The 16,011-nt window shown below is 46.6% G+C and overlaps 1 protein-coding gene across 10 annotated transcripts in view; it reads left to right on the top strand.

Moving 5' to 3' along the window:
* NDST2 (N-deacetylase and N-sulfotransferase 2) overlaps window positions 1–16,011 on the top strand; it is a 239,567-nt gene that overhangs the window by 191,191 nt on the left and 32,365 nt on the right. Inside the window, exon 1 of one of the 10 annotated variants that reach the window (XM_043550915.1) lies at window positions 12,858–13,197. The exons of the other annotated variants lie outside the window; for them this stretch is intronic. The gene's annotated coding sequence lies outside the window, so the exon portion shown is untranslated. Of the gene's footprint in view, window positions 1–12,857; window positions 13,198–16,011 lie in introns of those variants that run through there. 10 annotated transcript variants of the gene reach the window in all.

Here is a 16,011-nt window from a genome sequence, read left to right as displayed (position 1 = left end):
TTTTTTTCTTTTCTGCCACCTCCACCCATTTGGCTCCAATCTCCCCTGCCTCGATTACAGATGTGGGCTTCCCATCTAGGATGTATCTTTCTATTTCCTCAGGAACACCCTCTAAGAACTGCTCCAGTTGCATTAGGAAGGGCAACTCTTCTGGAGATTTAACATTTGCTCCTGATATCCAGGAATCCCAGTGTTTCACAATGTGGTAGGCATGTCGGGTAAATGACACGTCTGGTTTCCACCTTAGGGCTCTGAACCGCCAACGGGAATGCTCAGGTGTTAGCCCCATTCTGACTCTCGCCTTGGTTTTAAACAGTTCATATTTGTTCATGTGTTCCTTAGGCATTTCAGCCGCCTCCTCTGCTAAGGGTCCACTGAGCTGCGGCCTCAGCTCTACCATGTACTGGTCTGTAGAGATGCTGTACCCAAGGCAGGCCATTTCGAAGTTTTCTAAGAAGGCCTTGGTATCATCACCTGCCTTGTAGGTGGGGAACTTCCTAGGATGTGAGGCGGTACCTGGAGAAGGATTGCTAGGGTTTGTTGGTATATTCTGCTGAGCCTTTGCCTTCTCCATCTCCACTGCATGCTTCCATTCTTTTTCCTTTACCTCCATAGCTCTCCAGTGCACAGCCTCCATTTCTCTCCTGTGGGCAGCCTCTTTGGCTTTTTCTGCCTTGGGTTCTGTCATCTTAGCCTCTCTGTTTTTAACTAACTTTACACCCGAGAGTTTAAAAAAAAAAAAAAACTGGCTTGTAAAATTTAGTTGTGCTGTAACCTGATACCTATGTTCTATGAGAGCTATTCTCAGCCTACAGAAAAATCCTCTAGCTGCTCTTAGCTAAAAAAAAAACAAAAAACCTCTTCAGGTCTGTGAAAAACTTGTGAATTTCCCTGCAGGAGGTTAACTACCCTGCCTTTAGGTAGAGAAAACTCCAGCTCATAAAAGGAAAATCCCTTTGTTATGCTTGCTGCTGTCCCCTTTTACAAAACCCTTTTAAAATCCTGCTGTGCTTCTGGTTCAAAATGATCTAGAAAAAAATCTCAAAATGATCCCACCGCTCTGCCACCATGTCAAGGTTCCTTCCCCACTCTGAACTCTAGGGTACAGATGTGAGGACCTGCATGAAAGACCCCCCAAGCTTATTCTTACCAGCTTAGGTTAAAAACTTCCTCAAGGTACAAACTTTGCCTTGTCCTTGAACCCTATGCTGCCACCACCAAGCGTGTTAAACAAAGAACAGGGAAAGAGCCCACTTGGAGACATCTTCCCGCAAAAATATCCCCCCCCAAACCCTACACCCCCTTTCATGGGGAAGGCTTGATAAAAATCCTCACCAATTTGCATAGGTGAACACCGACCCAAACCCTTGGGTCTTAAGAACAATGAAAAAGCAATCAGGTTCTTAAAAGAAGAATTTTAATCGAAGAAAAAGTAAAAAAATCACCTCTGTAAAATTAGGATGATAAATACCTTACAGGGTAATCAGATTCATAGAATCATAGAATAACAGAGTTGGAAGGGACCTCTGGAGGCCATCTAGTCCAACCCCCTGCCCAGAGCAGGACCAATCCCAACTAAATCATCCCAGCCAGGGCTTTGTCAAGCCTGACCTTAAAAACTTCTAAGGAAGGGGATTCCACCACCTCCCTAGGTAACGCATTCCAGTGTTTCACCATCCTCCTAGTGAAAAAGTTTTTTCTAATATCCAACCTAAACCTCCCCCACTGCAACTTGAGACCATTACTCCTTGTCCTGTCATCTGCTATCACTGAGAATAGTCTAGATCCATCCTCTTTGGATCAGGTAGTTAAAAGCAGCTATCAAATCCCCCCTCATTCTTCTCTTCCGTAGACTAAACAATCCCAGTTCCCTCAGCCTCTCCTCATAACTCGTGTTCCAGTCCCCTAATCATTTTTGTTGCCCTTCGCTGGACTCTCTCCAATTTCTCCACATCCTTCTTGTAGTGTGGGGCCCAAAACTGGACACAGTACTCCAGATGAGGCCTCACCAATGTCGAATAGAGGGGAACGATCATGTCCCTCGATCTGCTGGCAATGCCCCTACTTATACATCCCAAAATGCCATTGGCCTTCTTGGCAACAAGGGCACACTGTTGACTCATATCCAGCTTCTCGCCCACTGTCACCCCTACGTCCTTCTCTGCAGAACTGCTGCCTAGCCATTCGGTCCCTAGTCTGTAGCGGTTCATGGGATTCTTCCGTCATAAGTGCAGGACTCTGCACTTGTCCTTGTTGAACTTCATCAGATTTCTTTTGGCCCAATCCTCCAATTTGTCTAGGGCCCTCTGTATCCTATCCCTACCCTCCAGCGTATCTACCACTCCTCCCAGTTTAGTGTCATCTGCAAACTTGCTGAGGGTGCAATCCACACCATCCTCCAGATCGTTAATGAAGATATTGAACAAAACTGGCCCCAGGACTGACCCTTGGGGCACTCTGCTAGATACCAGCTGCCAACTAGACATGGAGCCATTGATCACTACCCGTTGAGCCCGACAATCTAGCCTACTTTCTACCCATCTTGTAGTGCATCCATCCAGCCCATACTTCTTTAACTAGCTGACAAGAATACTGTGGGAGACCGTGTGAAAAGCTTTGCTAAAGTTGAGGAATAACATGTCCACTGCTTTCCCTTCATCCACAGAACCAGTTACCTCATCATAGAAGGCAATTAGATTAGTCAGGCATGACTTTCCCTTGGTGAATCCATGCTGACTGTTCTGATCACTTTCCTCTCGTCTAAGTGCTTCAGAATTGATTCCTTGAGGACATGCTCCATGATTTTTCCGGGGACTGAGGTGAGGCTGACCGGCCTGTAGTTCCCAGGATCATCCTTATTCCCTTTTTTAAAGATGGGCATTACATTAGCCTTTTTCCAGATTTCCAGGACTTCCCCCGATCGCCATGAGTTTTCAAAGATAATGGCCAATGGCTCTGCAATCACATCCGCCAATTCCTTTAGCACTCTCGGATGCAACACATCCGGCCCTATGGACTTGTGCACGTCCAGTTTTTCTAAATAGTCCCGAACCACTTCTTCCTTCACAGAGGGCTGGCCACCTCCTCCCCATGCTGTGCTGCCCAGTGCAGTAGTCTGGGAGCTGACCTTGTTCGTGAAGACAGAGGCAAAAAAAGCATTGAGTACGTTAGCTTTTTTCCACATCCTCTGTCACTAGGTTGCCTCCCTCATTTAGTAAGGGGCCCACACTTTCCTTGGCTTTCTTCTTATTGCCAACATACCTGAAGAAACCCTTCTTGTTACTCTTAACATCCCTCGCTAGCTGCAACTCCAGGTGTGATTTAGCCTTCCTGATTCCATTCCTACATGCCCGAGCAATATTTATATACTCATCCCTGGTCATTTGTCCAATCTTCCACTTCGTGTAAGCCTCTTTTTTGTGTTTAAGATCAGCAAGGATTTCACTGTTAAGTCAAGCTGGTCGCCTGCCATATTTACTCTTCTTTCTACACATCAGGATGGTTTGTCCCTGTAACCTCAATAAGGATTCTTTAAAATACAGCCAGCTCTCCTGGACTCCTTTCCCCCTCATGTTGTTCTCCCAGGGGATCTTGCCCATCAGTTCCCTGAGGGAGTCAAAGTCTGCTTTTCTGAAGTCCAGGGTCCATATTCTGCTGTATTCAAAACATAGAGAATCCCTCTAGGCAAAACCTTAAGTTACAAAAAGACACAAAAACAGGAATATACATTCCATTCAGCACAGCTATTTTACCAGCCATTACACAAAAGGAAATCTAACGCATTTCTAGCTAGATTACTTACTAACTTAAGGAGTAGAAGAGCATTCCTGATCTGTTCCCGGCAAAAGCATCACACAGACCCTTTGTCTGTCCGCCCCCCCCACCCCCGCCCCTCCAGCTTTGAAAGTATCTTGTCTCCTCATTGGTCATTTTAGTCAGGTGCCAGCAAGGTTATCTTAGCTTCTTAACCCTTTACAGGTGAAAGGGTTTTGCCTCTGGCCAGGAGGGATTTTATAGTTCTGTATACAGAAAGGTGGTTACCCTTCCCTTTATATTGACAACAGTTTTGTTTGATTGCAGTGTTCTTCACTAAACTCTCATGTACTGTTGTCTGTGTGCTGTTAAACAGCTGCCATGTTTCATCCTAAGGGAATTTCTATGTGAGTAAAATTAGTACCGGTATTATAGCACCTGCCAGCCTCTAGGTTGCTAGTATAGACAGGGTTCAGGTATATTCACATAGATTTCACGGCACAGTGGTAAAAACACATGGACCCAAATACCGTTACTCCTCTGGTGGTGACAGTTGCTGTTTCTAGTGTAGACAAGGCCCTAGCGGTGGGTGTAGAGATTTCGCTGTGTATGACCGTTCTTTATAGTGTACAAAATGCTTTGGGATCCTTTAAAGTGAAAGATACAATGTGAACATAAGAGTCCGTTGTTAAGATATTTGTGCAGAATGAGCTCCCACCCTCTACACTCTGGAACACATCTCTTCTTTGAAAACATTCAAGGAAGAGCATGAGACCCACTATACTGCTGTAATCATGCTGCATTAGCTGCTTGGATACCAGGATACAAATGCTGGGTGCAGTTGTCAGCTCGTGTTTTACATGCTGAAGAAAACAAAGCCTAGAATGAGACAAATTGGTTCCATTCTCTAGCGCAGGGGTCCCCAAAGCGGTGCCCGTGGGTGCCATGGCGCCCGCCGGGGCATTTTGGTGCGCCCACAGGACACCCCGCCGCCAAAATGCCACCGAGAAGTGTTGCAGTTTCTCAGCGGCATTTCGGCAGCATCACTTCTTAACTGCTGGCGGCATTTCGGCAGCGAGGTGTCTAGCGCCCGCCACAGTCTTCAGCAATATGCTATTCCCACAAGAAAGGTTGGGGACCACTGCTCTAGCAGGTCTTGGAGTTTTGTCTTCCTCAATAAGGCTGAAATCTGCCTCCCTGTCTGTGGAGGGATTCTGTTTTCCAGCTTCTCCTATCCTCCCCAATCCAAAGTCGAGTGCAGGGCAATTTAAATAATTGATTTACATCAGGTTGAGGCTTTGTAAAATGAACTTGAAAATGTGTGTTATTGCCATTTGATTAAATTTATAATAAACTAAGCCGTAAATGCTTTGTTTTTTATGGTTTATTTAAGCCACTGCTGGTAGGGTATCTTATTTGAATTTACAAAACTACCATAGGCAAAAAAACAAATATTGAAAATTAAGGAACCTGCGAACACTTAAGCAGGTATGTAAGTGTACTCATCTGAATAGCCCCATTGATTTCAAAGTTAAAATTAAGCATTTGTGTAAGTGTTTTCAACATCACAGGCTACAATTGTACTTTTATTAAGAACTTTTTTCTTAGTGGCACAAAATCTGCCAAATAAAATTGCTTCAGTATTAACAGTGAAAATTGTTTGGGCTGTCTGTACTTTAACCAAGTTTAGTAGGAAATGCAAAGGCTGATGGAGGAACAAAGCCTGGTCACAGTATCAAAGCTGCTTGACTTGTGGAAGTTCAGTATCCAGATGTTGGTTTTGGTTGTAGATAGGGCTATTGACAGTTTTGTGTTTCAGTTTTAGTTGTTCTCGCAGTAATGACATTAATGAGGCCCTGGATTTGTCTTTTTAGCATAGAGCAGCATTTTAAATGTGAAATTTCACAGTAGAAAAAAATCTGTAAGTGAAATCAAAAATTGTACTTGTTGTTCGTTAGTTAAAGAAACAAGAACAAAACACCCACTTGGGCAATTAAAGTCTGTAAAATGTGAAGAAAATGAAGAGCTAGCAACATGTAATTACAAAATCAATTTTAAATAAAAATCATTATTTAAATTTAAAATCCAGTGCTTTTATTTATTGTTTTTAAATCATGATTTTTATCTACCCTTGGTTGAGTAGTGTCTAAGCACAAGACCTTTCTGTGTGGTGGGAGTTCACTCATAAAAGCAGGGTATTGGATTTTTCGTAGGGAGTAGGGGTAAATGTGGTGGCAAGGCAAACCTTGTACTGTGGGAGTAACTGTGTTTGCCTGCATTGCTGTGATTTTTTTTTAATGATTATGAGTGCAGATGGTTTGAAAGATGAAATAATTCCACCCACACAGAGGAAGACAAATTTAACAATAGCTTCCAGCTCTCTATTATCCATATGCCTGCTCTTCCAGCAGGCGCATTCGCACTGTCTCTCATGCCTCTTCCCCAAGCTGCTATGCTGTCCTCCTCCAGATCCTTCCTCAAGACTTACTTCTGCCATGCTGCCTGCGAAAAACAGGCAGCTGACACCAGGGATGCCATTTGCTAAGGGGCAAGGAGGAGGTATTTGCCCCCCACCCCCAACTTTGGTTTGTCCCCCACTGGCTTTTCATAAGTCTATGTGCTTTACTTCTCCCCCCTACCCCCCCCCCCTCGGGCCGACTTTGCAGGATCTCGTATAATCACATATAATGTTCCATATGCTGACACAGTTTTGCACGCACCCCCACCCCCAATGTTTCTGAAACGATGCCTCTAACTGATACAGGCAAGGCAGCAGAGATTACTGATGACATGCAGTGTCTCTCATCTGTTTATATCTTTAAATAACCTAAACTCCCCTCACGCCTGCAGATTGTTTGCCTGACTAAGGGCTTGTCTACACTGCGACCTTGACAACAAAACTTTTGTCTTTCACGAGTACTTTAAAAAGCCCCCCCACCAAAGACAAAAGTTTTGCCAATGCAAGCGGCATTCTGAATGTGGCTTTGTCGACAGGAGCACTCTCCTGCTGACAAAGCTACTGCCACTCTCGGGGTTGGAAGTATTTTTTCAACAAAAGTGCCAACAAAATACCGACAGAGAACGTTCACACATGCTGACTTTTAGTGACAAAGCTGTGTAGAGACAGCCTTGTCGCTAAAAGCTGTATAGTGTAGACAAGCCCTTAGTCTGTATAACTCACCTTCCTGTCACCATAACCGTGGTCATCCTCACCCTTCCCTTCCCTTCCTTGTAACACCCGCTTACTGCATTTTGTCTTAATTTAGAGTGTAAGCTGTTTGCAACCGGGCTACTGAAACTCTGATCTCAACTGGGGCCTCTGGGTACTAGTGTATTTCAGTTAATAAACAATAGTAACCTCCCAGAAACTGGTTAAACAGGTATGAAAAGCTTAAATAGAATCCTGTTCCTTTTCATTTTTGATGAGACCATCTCTAAAGGGAGACCACACCAAAGCAGACCTTACTATAAGGGAGGTACTTTACATTTCCCCACCTCCCTGACATGTTTTGTCAGCTACTTCTAAAGCAATAGCCAGCACCAGAGCCTCTTGCAGTGACATAGTATGCAACATCAGTGTTATAAGACGCTTTCTTGGGAGAGCTCACCCCTTCTCTGGAAGAGGATCATAAATCTTTCCTCTCCTAGCCCCTTAACATTATTGAGTCTGGAGATACTGAAGCTAGCCCTGGCTACTGGATGTGACTATATGGACCCCCAGTGGCCCAGTTTGGGCTCTGCACATTGGGCCCAGTCTGCAAAAGCTGTAGCAGCAGCATACGCTTATCCCCGAGATTCTGAATTTGCAGGGTAACAGGGAGATTTCACACCCTAGGGTATTCTGTAGCATGGGAGACGCCATGTGTGAAGAGCAGAGGAGATAGTGGGGATAGGTTGTGCCACGGTGTTAGACACCTTTCACAGCTTTTTGTGTGTGGTGGTGAAGGGAATTTCTGTTCCTGGCGCTGGGATCCTCTCCCAGGCTGCTTGTCATACTGCATCCCTCTATCTCTGCAGTGCTAACGTGCCTTCACAAAGTTAAGAGTAGCCCGAAACCTGCCAAATGTGCATTTTGTGTATCAAATCCCAGTGCGTTATTTAATGGAGTTTGGGACATAAGAAGCAAATGGATTGGGGCTTGAAATTGCTGCTTGATTTAGCAATGACTAATGTTGCCAGCTTCACGCCACTTTTCAAGTTTGACCAATTACACTGGATCCCTTTGTGTCCCAGACACCACTGTAGCTGGGCCTGCAGACTGATACCCTTCATAGCTAGGCCTTGGACTGTCCTCCAGGTGCAAGGTCCCCCTTGTAGCTCAGACCTGGGCTGATTCATCCCCCTGAGCTGGCCCCCACCTGCCTGCCCTCTAGGCCCCTGTGGGGCAGATATTGTTGGGGAGTTGACCATGTGGTGAAGAGAATGGCCATAGAACCCTAATATCTTTCCACAGATGGGGCTTCCATGGTGGCCACCTTTCTTCCCTGAAGAGAGACCTTGAAAAGCACATATGCATCCCGTGGAATGGCGGCTGGGGTTGCTTGGGCTCAGGATGTGGTTTCTTTTTCTTTAAAGAAAATATTCCAGGTTATATTTAACAGTGCCCCTACCCCAAAGGGACTGGGGAGCTGTGTGCTTAATTGGAGGTCTGCCCATCGAGAACCGAATGGTAAGACAAACATCCCTTTAACTAAAAAGAAAAGGAGTACTTGTGGCACCTTAGAGACTAACCAATTTATTTGAGCATAAGCTTTCGTGAGCTACAGCTCACTCATGAAAGCTTATGCTCAAATAAATTGATTAGTCTCTAAGGTGCCACAAGTACTCCTTTTCTTTTTGCGAATACAGACTAACACGGCTGTTACTCTGATCCCTTTAACTGTGTGCTTTGCCTGCAGGAGGCTTTCTACTTATACGAGCCAGCCATGGCAAGCGGGAAGGAGCCTCGGTACACAGCCACGCAACTTGTTCTTTTGCATACCTAAGCAAATTGTGGCTCCCTTGTAATTGCAAGGTTTAAACCACAAGGGCAAGTAAGCATGGGGGCCTCTCCGGTGGTTTTCATCCTCTGCTGGAGCTTTTTTCCTCTGCTGTCTCACAAGAGATTTCAGTGTGACAGTTCTGATGTAACTGAGTCCTACTGTTGTATGCACTGAGATGTTCAAGATGGGAAAGACACATTAGATCCTGGAGTCCCTCTGTCAGGGTCATTGCAAGGCGCAGCCCCTCAGCAGGGAAGAGACTGAACACAGACTAGGCTTGATCTTGGTGGTTGAAGATGGGATTTTAAGAGGAAACACTAAAAGCAAAGGGAAAAGCTGTAAGACGTTTGGACTGGTCTCATGTCTACTGAGAGCCAAACTTTTGAAAGTGGTCCTGATTTTGGATGCTCCAGCAGGGTGTTCCAGTTGAGACACCTCAGGTCTGCTGAACTCCCTGCCTGGAGTTTGGTGCTTGTGCATCTCCCTGCCTGGTTAGGTTATCTGTCAGAGGCTGGTTGCAGAGAGAGCTGTTTGTTCTCTTCACCAGTCTTCTGTCTGAGTGGTGGCAGAGAGGCGTGTTAGGGAATGGAGGTTAGATCCTTGTCCATATCTAGTGCTGAAAGCATGGCAGCTATTTCCTGTGCTCATGTCCAAACCGGAGGGATTTTACATGATAAAGAATTTGGGTTGATGGCTAGTGTACTGGCGAACCTGTGCTTAGTGTGGAAATATCCCAGGTTTGGGGGGGACCTGACTCATCATTCAGGTGGGGCTGGGAAGCATCATTCACTGCTCTGTCTTTGTGTGGGGAACAAGGAGCCTGTGCATTGTTCCTCCTCCCCACCACTCCAAGCAGTTGGTGTGGGGATCTGAGAGAGTGAGGAAGGGCAGAGGAGAGAAGGGAAGCTAATCCCAGAATAAAGGGATAAAGCCTTTGGAATGGGCTAATATTCTGAAGTGAGAGCTCTGTCACATATAAGGTGAGGAAGTGAAAGTTCCACTTGGATACCTGTGACTCCTAAGCTGTGAGGGAAATCCCGCTTCTTTCTAACTTCAGGGCTTGGTCAGCCACTGAGCAGTTACATCATTTCAGCGGCTGGGAGCACTGACCTTTCCATGCACTTGCTTGCCAGGGCATACACACACTCTCCTTTTCATTCCAGCCAATGTGTGTAGCTGGCAGGCTGCCTCCTTGCATTCCTTTCACTGGGGTAGGTAGCACTCAGAATTGCTGAATGCTGCAGTATCTAATTTTTGTTTGTAAAGGTTTCTTTTGTTTTCTGATTTGTGCATCTGGGATGCCAGACAGGGACAGACTGCCTTCCCCTCCCAGATCGTGCGACACAGGTAGGAGCTTGTGCTGACAGCCAACCCCAGCGGCACATCAGTGCATGCAACAGTCTGAAATTCCTGGGCCTAGGAAGTTGAGTCAGGTCAACTGTAGTGTAGCGACACCATAGAGGCAATCCGTGTAGCTGGTTGGTGGGGCCTAGGCTGGCAGCTGGCCTGGGTGAAGGTACATATCAGGAAGGTTTTTGACAGCTGGGAGGATGTCATTGGAGTGTGTGTCAGTGGGGTGAGGCCAGGAGGAGTGTGTGGCTTTGATCAGGGTGCCAGTCGTGGGAGTGGGAGGTCAGAAGAGTGTGCTGGAAGGAGCTGCTGACAGCCAGAGCCCCCGGGAATCATGGGGTCCTGTGCAGCCGCACCCCTGGCAGATAGCTTGGAGCTGCCCTGCTGCAGATTAGTGAGCATCTCAGAGATCTGGCAGTGTGACTTTGAGCTCCAGGCTACTGCTCAGTTCCCTTCTGTTCTGCCCTGGGCGGAGTTAATGCAGGCTGTGCTAATGCAGGGGGTGTGAAGTTACACACCTGTCTGAAGAGAAGTAATTGCTATCTCCTCTTCCAGCCCTTCTCCTCATGTTGCCTTTGGGCCTGTCGGCCAGCTGGCAGCTTTCCCACTTACCCTGGATCCCTGCCAGAAGAAGCCTGTCTCCTCAGGGTGACTCGCCCAGGCAGATCACAGAACTGGTTTGATTTTGTCTCAGCGTCTGTCAGAGCAGCAACTGCTGGTGCTTCTTGCTTGAGCTGATCTCCTGCCAGAGCTCTCCATTCTTTGGGCCTTGTCTGTCCAAGACTTTGGCTCTAGCTGGCAATCAGTGTCAGTTATGGCTCTACCCTCACCCTCACAATGAGCTGTGTTTGAACACACAGCATACAGAGACCACACCAAGCTCATTACCTGTCACACAAAGAGTAATCAGCCTCCTGCCTACCCAAGGGCTGACTGCTCATTCTGCAGTTGGAGCTAAACAAGCCCTGTCTACACTAGTGACCAAACACTGCCCAGCCACAGGAGAGGGGGTGTCATGCATGGGTGGTAACCATTGTCAGGTAGTTCCAGATCCTAGTGCTGATCCAGCTGTAGAGGAGTGGAGAGGCAGGGGTGTCTCACAGTTTTGCTCCACTATGGAGTTGACTTTTGTTTTGTTTTTATCCTGATGGCACCAAGAATTTGGAATTTCTACTTTAAAAAAATGCTTATTCTTAAAAAGGAAATGTGGTGTTCCCTGGGAGATGGTGTATTAAGGTGGAATGAATGGACTAGAAAATCAATTAGATTCCTTCTGTAACTACTGTATAAACCAGTTTGTGCTATGTCTTTGGTGTCCAGAGCAGCTCTTCTTGCATAGGAAGTGTAGGGAGGAGAGCATAGAACTGGAGTCCTTTGACAAAGGAGAGGAGCCTGTCATTGTGGGGTCTAGAAATCCATTAGATGATGATTAATGACCGGGGGTTTGGGGGAGGGAGTGTTGCACCAGAAAAGTTGTTTCCTTGGGCAGTGAGCCTTCTGTAGTGCAGTCAGAAGGTGGATCCCATACATGACAGGAGTTCTTGCTGATGTTATCAGACTGTCGATACCTCCCCTGTCCCTGGGCAGACCATGAATTCCAGATGGGTTCAGTTTCTGTGCACTCAATGTGGAGATTGACTGTTTCTGGTCACTGGTTCAGAGCCAGGGATTAGGAACATGTACTGATCTTGAAAGCTTTTGGACTGATCCCACAAAATAATTTCCAGGCCTTTGCAGATGGCTGCATAGCAGATCTAAAACCACATCATTCTGATTCCTATTCTGCTTTTATACTACGACAGTTGCAATATGATTTTAGTACTTCTTATTTCACAAACAGCTGAAATTTGACATTAATGCTGTGTGTCGCTATGGAATTGAGAATCTTCGCTTCAAAGTGGTACAAAGCATTTGCTTTAACCTTGGTGATTTGTGAGATAGCTAACCTTAAAACTGTCACTGGCGCATTCATCTAGCAGTGCTTCTGTGGCAGGATTGAACACAGTGAGTCTGGGACCTGGACTAATGTAATTTTTAGTCCTGGCTGCACATTCTGACCTCCTGCTTCTATACCTTTTGAGATCAAGTGGTCTTGGCAAACTTACACCCAGACTGGAACAGACCCTGACTTCTCCATGAACTTGATATTTCTGAAGTGTTAGATCCTCATGAGTTTGACCCACTATACAGGAAAGGACAGGTAATTTCTTTTCCTGTAAGAGGGAACTGTTTAATTCCTCCCCCTGGAAATCGTCCTGGGCTTTGCAGTTTGGGTAGGGGTGGCTGCTGGATGCCTCCCTCACCATTTCTGATGTAATTTTTGTTGTTTTTTTTTTCTTTCTTAACTAAACCAGCTGAAGCAGTCCCCAAAGAGCTCAGTGCGGGGTGTGCCAGCTGGCATGCCCTCTGGCTGGGAGGCCTTGTTAGAGAGATCAGAACTGACAGATTCTTGAGCAGCGATTTGATACAGGCCTCTTTTTAACTTGTTTTTTTGCACTCACCCATGTAACAAATGGGGGCTTGTTTGGGAGCGTTGCTGGACCATTGAATGGAGTCATTGTTATCCAAACACTCACATGATTCAGAAGTCCCCAGTGCAGGGGGTATCCTTCCCTCGTGCCCCTCAGCTGGGCACTGCAGGTGCAGCAGGGTAACTTAAATCCCAGCTCACCCCAATTTTAAAAAGAACAATCCAGTTGTCTTCCAGTTCTCCTTTTGAGAAGTATAACCAGAAGACTGAAGGTGTAGTGCTGTACTGTAGAGAGCCATGGTCCAGCACTGACAGGGGAGGGTGAATAGATGGGTGAATAGAACCAGGGAAGTGAACTAGTGCTGCTTTCCAGGCTGTTTTTTGAGGTTGCATTGTCAGGCTTCCCTAAAGATCAGTGCCTCAGGCACTGTGGGATTTTCCTTTCTAGTGGCCTCTAGGTTGCAAATTCTGTCCAGTCAGCATTTATTTGTTAACCTCTGTGCGGCGCCCATGGGCTCCTTGGCTTACAGATACCTCCTTACGTTCTTCTTAAAGCCATCCTTGCAGGAAGAACCTCTTGTGCCGTGTATGTGGAGATGATGTGTGTTCCGTGGCAGCCCAAGGCAGGGGGATGAGGAAAAGGTGAGCTCTGTGGTATGCAGTTGGCTTCTCAGTCCTAAAACCCCTTCTCACAGGCAGGATTCAGTAACCAAGGACCCGAGTGGGCTTGGGAAGTGCATTTGTGTAAGCAGAGTAAAGGGCGTTTCTCATAGCAATTAATGCCCATTGATATGTGGGTTGTAATGCCTGGTAGACCCAACTGTAGAGCAGGAACTTCCCTTATAGAAAGGACGTAGCACATTGGCTCTTTCTGTCCAGCTACTGTCCTCCCTATTTGGAACACTGGCTCCTTTCAGTGCTGTCCCATTTAATGTAAAGTGCCTCCAGAGTTCTGGTGCCAAACAAGAGGGTGATGGTGCTGAGGCCCCCTTTGCAGAGTTAGCGTGGGAAGGCTCACAGTGGAGGCAGAAAAGTCATTTTCTTGATTGTTTTTCAATCAAGACCAGTGAGTTTTGGTGTTGCATTTTTGGATGTCTGACTTTGAGACACTTAAGAGCCTGATTTTCAGAGGTGCTGAGCCCCCCCACCCCACCCCCAGTATACTTTTCTAGAATCCAGGCTTTCAAAAATAGTCAGTGTGTCTGTGATGAAGGCAATGCAGCATCTTCCTGCTGGCTGGGCAGCTGTGTCCGAATCCAGCTCTGTCAGTGAAGAGGGCTGTCTAGGATTACAGCAGGAGATGGGGAAGCAGGATTCTTGGGTCTCTTAGTCCTGACCCTTCCACTGTGACCTTGAGCAAGTCACCCTCGCTGTGCCTCAGTTTCCCCATGTGTAAAGTATGTCTTCTGTCAGGTTTGGCACCTCACTGTGTTAGCCACTGCACAGACACATGCAAAGAAGTGGTCTCTGCCTTGGTGAGCTGAGATCAAGAGGCACTGTGAATTTTAATGTTAGTAAAGAGTAGGTAAAAGGTGGTGGTGCTGTATGTTTATATCATTATCAACCCACTTGCTTTGTCATCTCTGTCTCAAGTAATACCAAGAGTTTAGAAACTAGCCTGGTGGGGACCTTTACAGTTTGACTTTTGGCCCCAGCTGTGAATTGATCTTTTCCCTGATGTAGTTTTCTTCTGTTGCGAAATGCACATTACAAACTCAGCATCTTTGAATCATGAGCAGTTTCTCCTCTGGTGGCATTTGATTTTAAAGCCCTTCTTTGATAAACAGGCCCTCTTTTACAATCAGAGACAAATAGGGCTAATCAACGTACAAGTACATTAGAATAATAAAAATCAAAGCAAAAAGGCTAAAAAGAGGGAGGGACAGGGAAAAGGTACTGAATGGTCCACTTCAGCAGCCCCTCATTTCTCTTCTCCTTGTTGCTGGTAAACAGCTGTGACGTGCCTTGCCAGTTGCATAGGGTGAGGAGGGAATGTTTGTGTGTGCATTGTGCATCTGTGTGTTTCAGGTTTATTTGTGACTTTCAGAAAGAGCTCATTGTGAACATGTGACTGACTCAGTGTGGGACATCTGGTACTTCCTTGTGACAGGGCCCTGGTGCGTGCTCATCATCTGCCTGGCTGGGAAGGGGTGGGTGTGCATGAGAGTGAGTGAGATCCATGTACTCCCCAGCAAATGTAATTGTATCCTGATTAGTTCCTGGGAAGCTGCTTTGCATTAGGTAACCGTTTTTCTGGCAAGGAGAAAGACGCAGAAGCAGTGATTTTGAAATCAGGGCAGATCTTATAAGTTCCCTGGTGTTTTGCATCTGGGAAGGATTGGTGCTTGTCTGTCCTTGTGGGGATCTTTTCCTGTAAAAATAACAGCATGTGGTGAAACAAGGCTGCTGGTATAAAAATGACAGGAGAGCTGGGGATCAGTAATGAGATATACAGCTTTAACCTGTAACCTGGCCCAAATGCACCCAGGCTGTGCGGGACTGAAAGATGGCATGATGCTCTTCAGTGGCCTATGTGAAATGGAGAGGGAAGTGGGAGATGTAAGCAGGTGTTCCGACCCCATCACTATCCAGTCACTTGGCACTAATTGACCTTGTTGGCAGTCTTAGCAGAGATCAAAGATTAATTGAACTCCCCTCTCATCCTTAGAGGTGCCCTAGGGAAGGCCCCCAGATCAGTATATGAGACACATTGGTACCATGGGAAGGTTTGCACTGGTGATGCATCAAGGAGCCTGTTACGGAGATCAGTAGTCTCCAGGGTTGTCAGTCAGGCACATATCACTGGCAGAGTATATATATGTTCAGATGAAAGCTGGCTGACTTGTCTGAGCATCAGAGTTCCTATTCTGGGGAAAGGCATCGCCGCTGGGCATCCTCCTCACGTATAAAAATGAAACTGCTGTCCCTGCCTTTGCTTTTTATAGCTCATGGTATGCATGTGGGGAGTAGGTGTCCTCTGTTGTTAAAATAACAGCGTCCCTCGGGACTCGAGAAGGCCTCATTAGTTCGAGAGCTCAGGAGGAGCAGGGTCTCCTGTTGGAATCAGGGCAGCCTCACAAAGCAGGAGCCAGGGAACCTGGGATGGTGTCATTCCGAAGGGTGGAGGAGCGAGAGAGCTAGCTGCAATTGGAGAGGCTTTCCCTTGGGAGTGGGGACCGCAGTAGCTCTAGAGTCCACAAGGTAGCAGGCAATTTGGGTGGCGGGGGGGGGGGGGGGAGGGAAGGGAAGAGGGGCAACATTATTATGACAAGAGTAGGTTAAAAGGGGGGAAGTGAGGCCCACGTGCTACTGCTTGTGACAGGGAGGCTTGGGTAGGAGGGGATTCCTCTCTTGTGCCCAGTGCCCTAGATGGCCCAAGGAGGGGTGGGGGACATCAAATGCTGCAGGCACCTGTTATCACAGTGTATGAGAATCCCAGCAGAGGGAATAGCACCA

The sequence above is a fragment of the Chelonia mydas genome, chromosome 7, assembly GCF_015237465.2.
Source record: "Chelonia mydas isolate rCheMyd1 chromosome 7, rCheMyd1.pri.v2, whole genome shotgun sequence".
Taxonomy (NCBI): Eukaryota; Metazoa; Chordata; order Testudines; family Cheloniidae; genus Chelonia; species Chelonia mydas.
The sequence above is the reverse complement of the archived record's forward strand: the minus strand, read 5'-3'. Positions and strand labels throughout refer to the sequence as shown.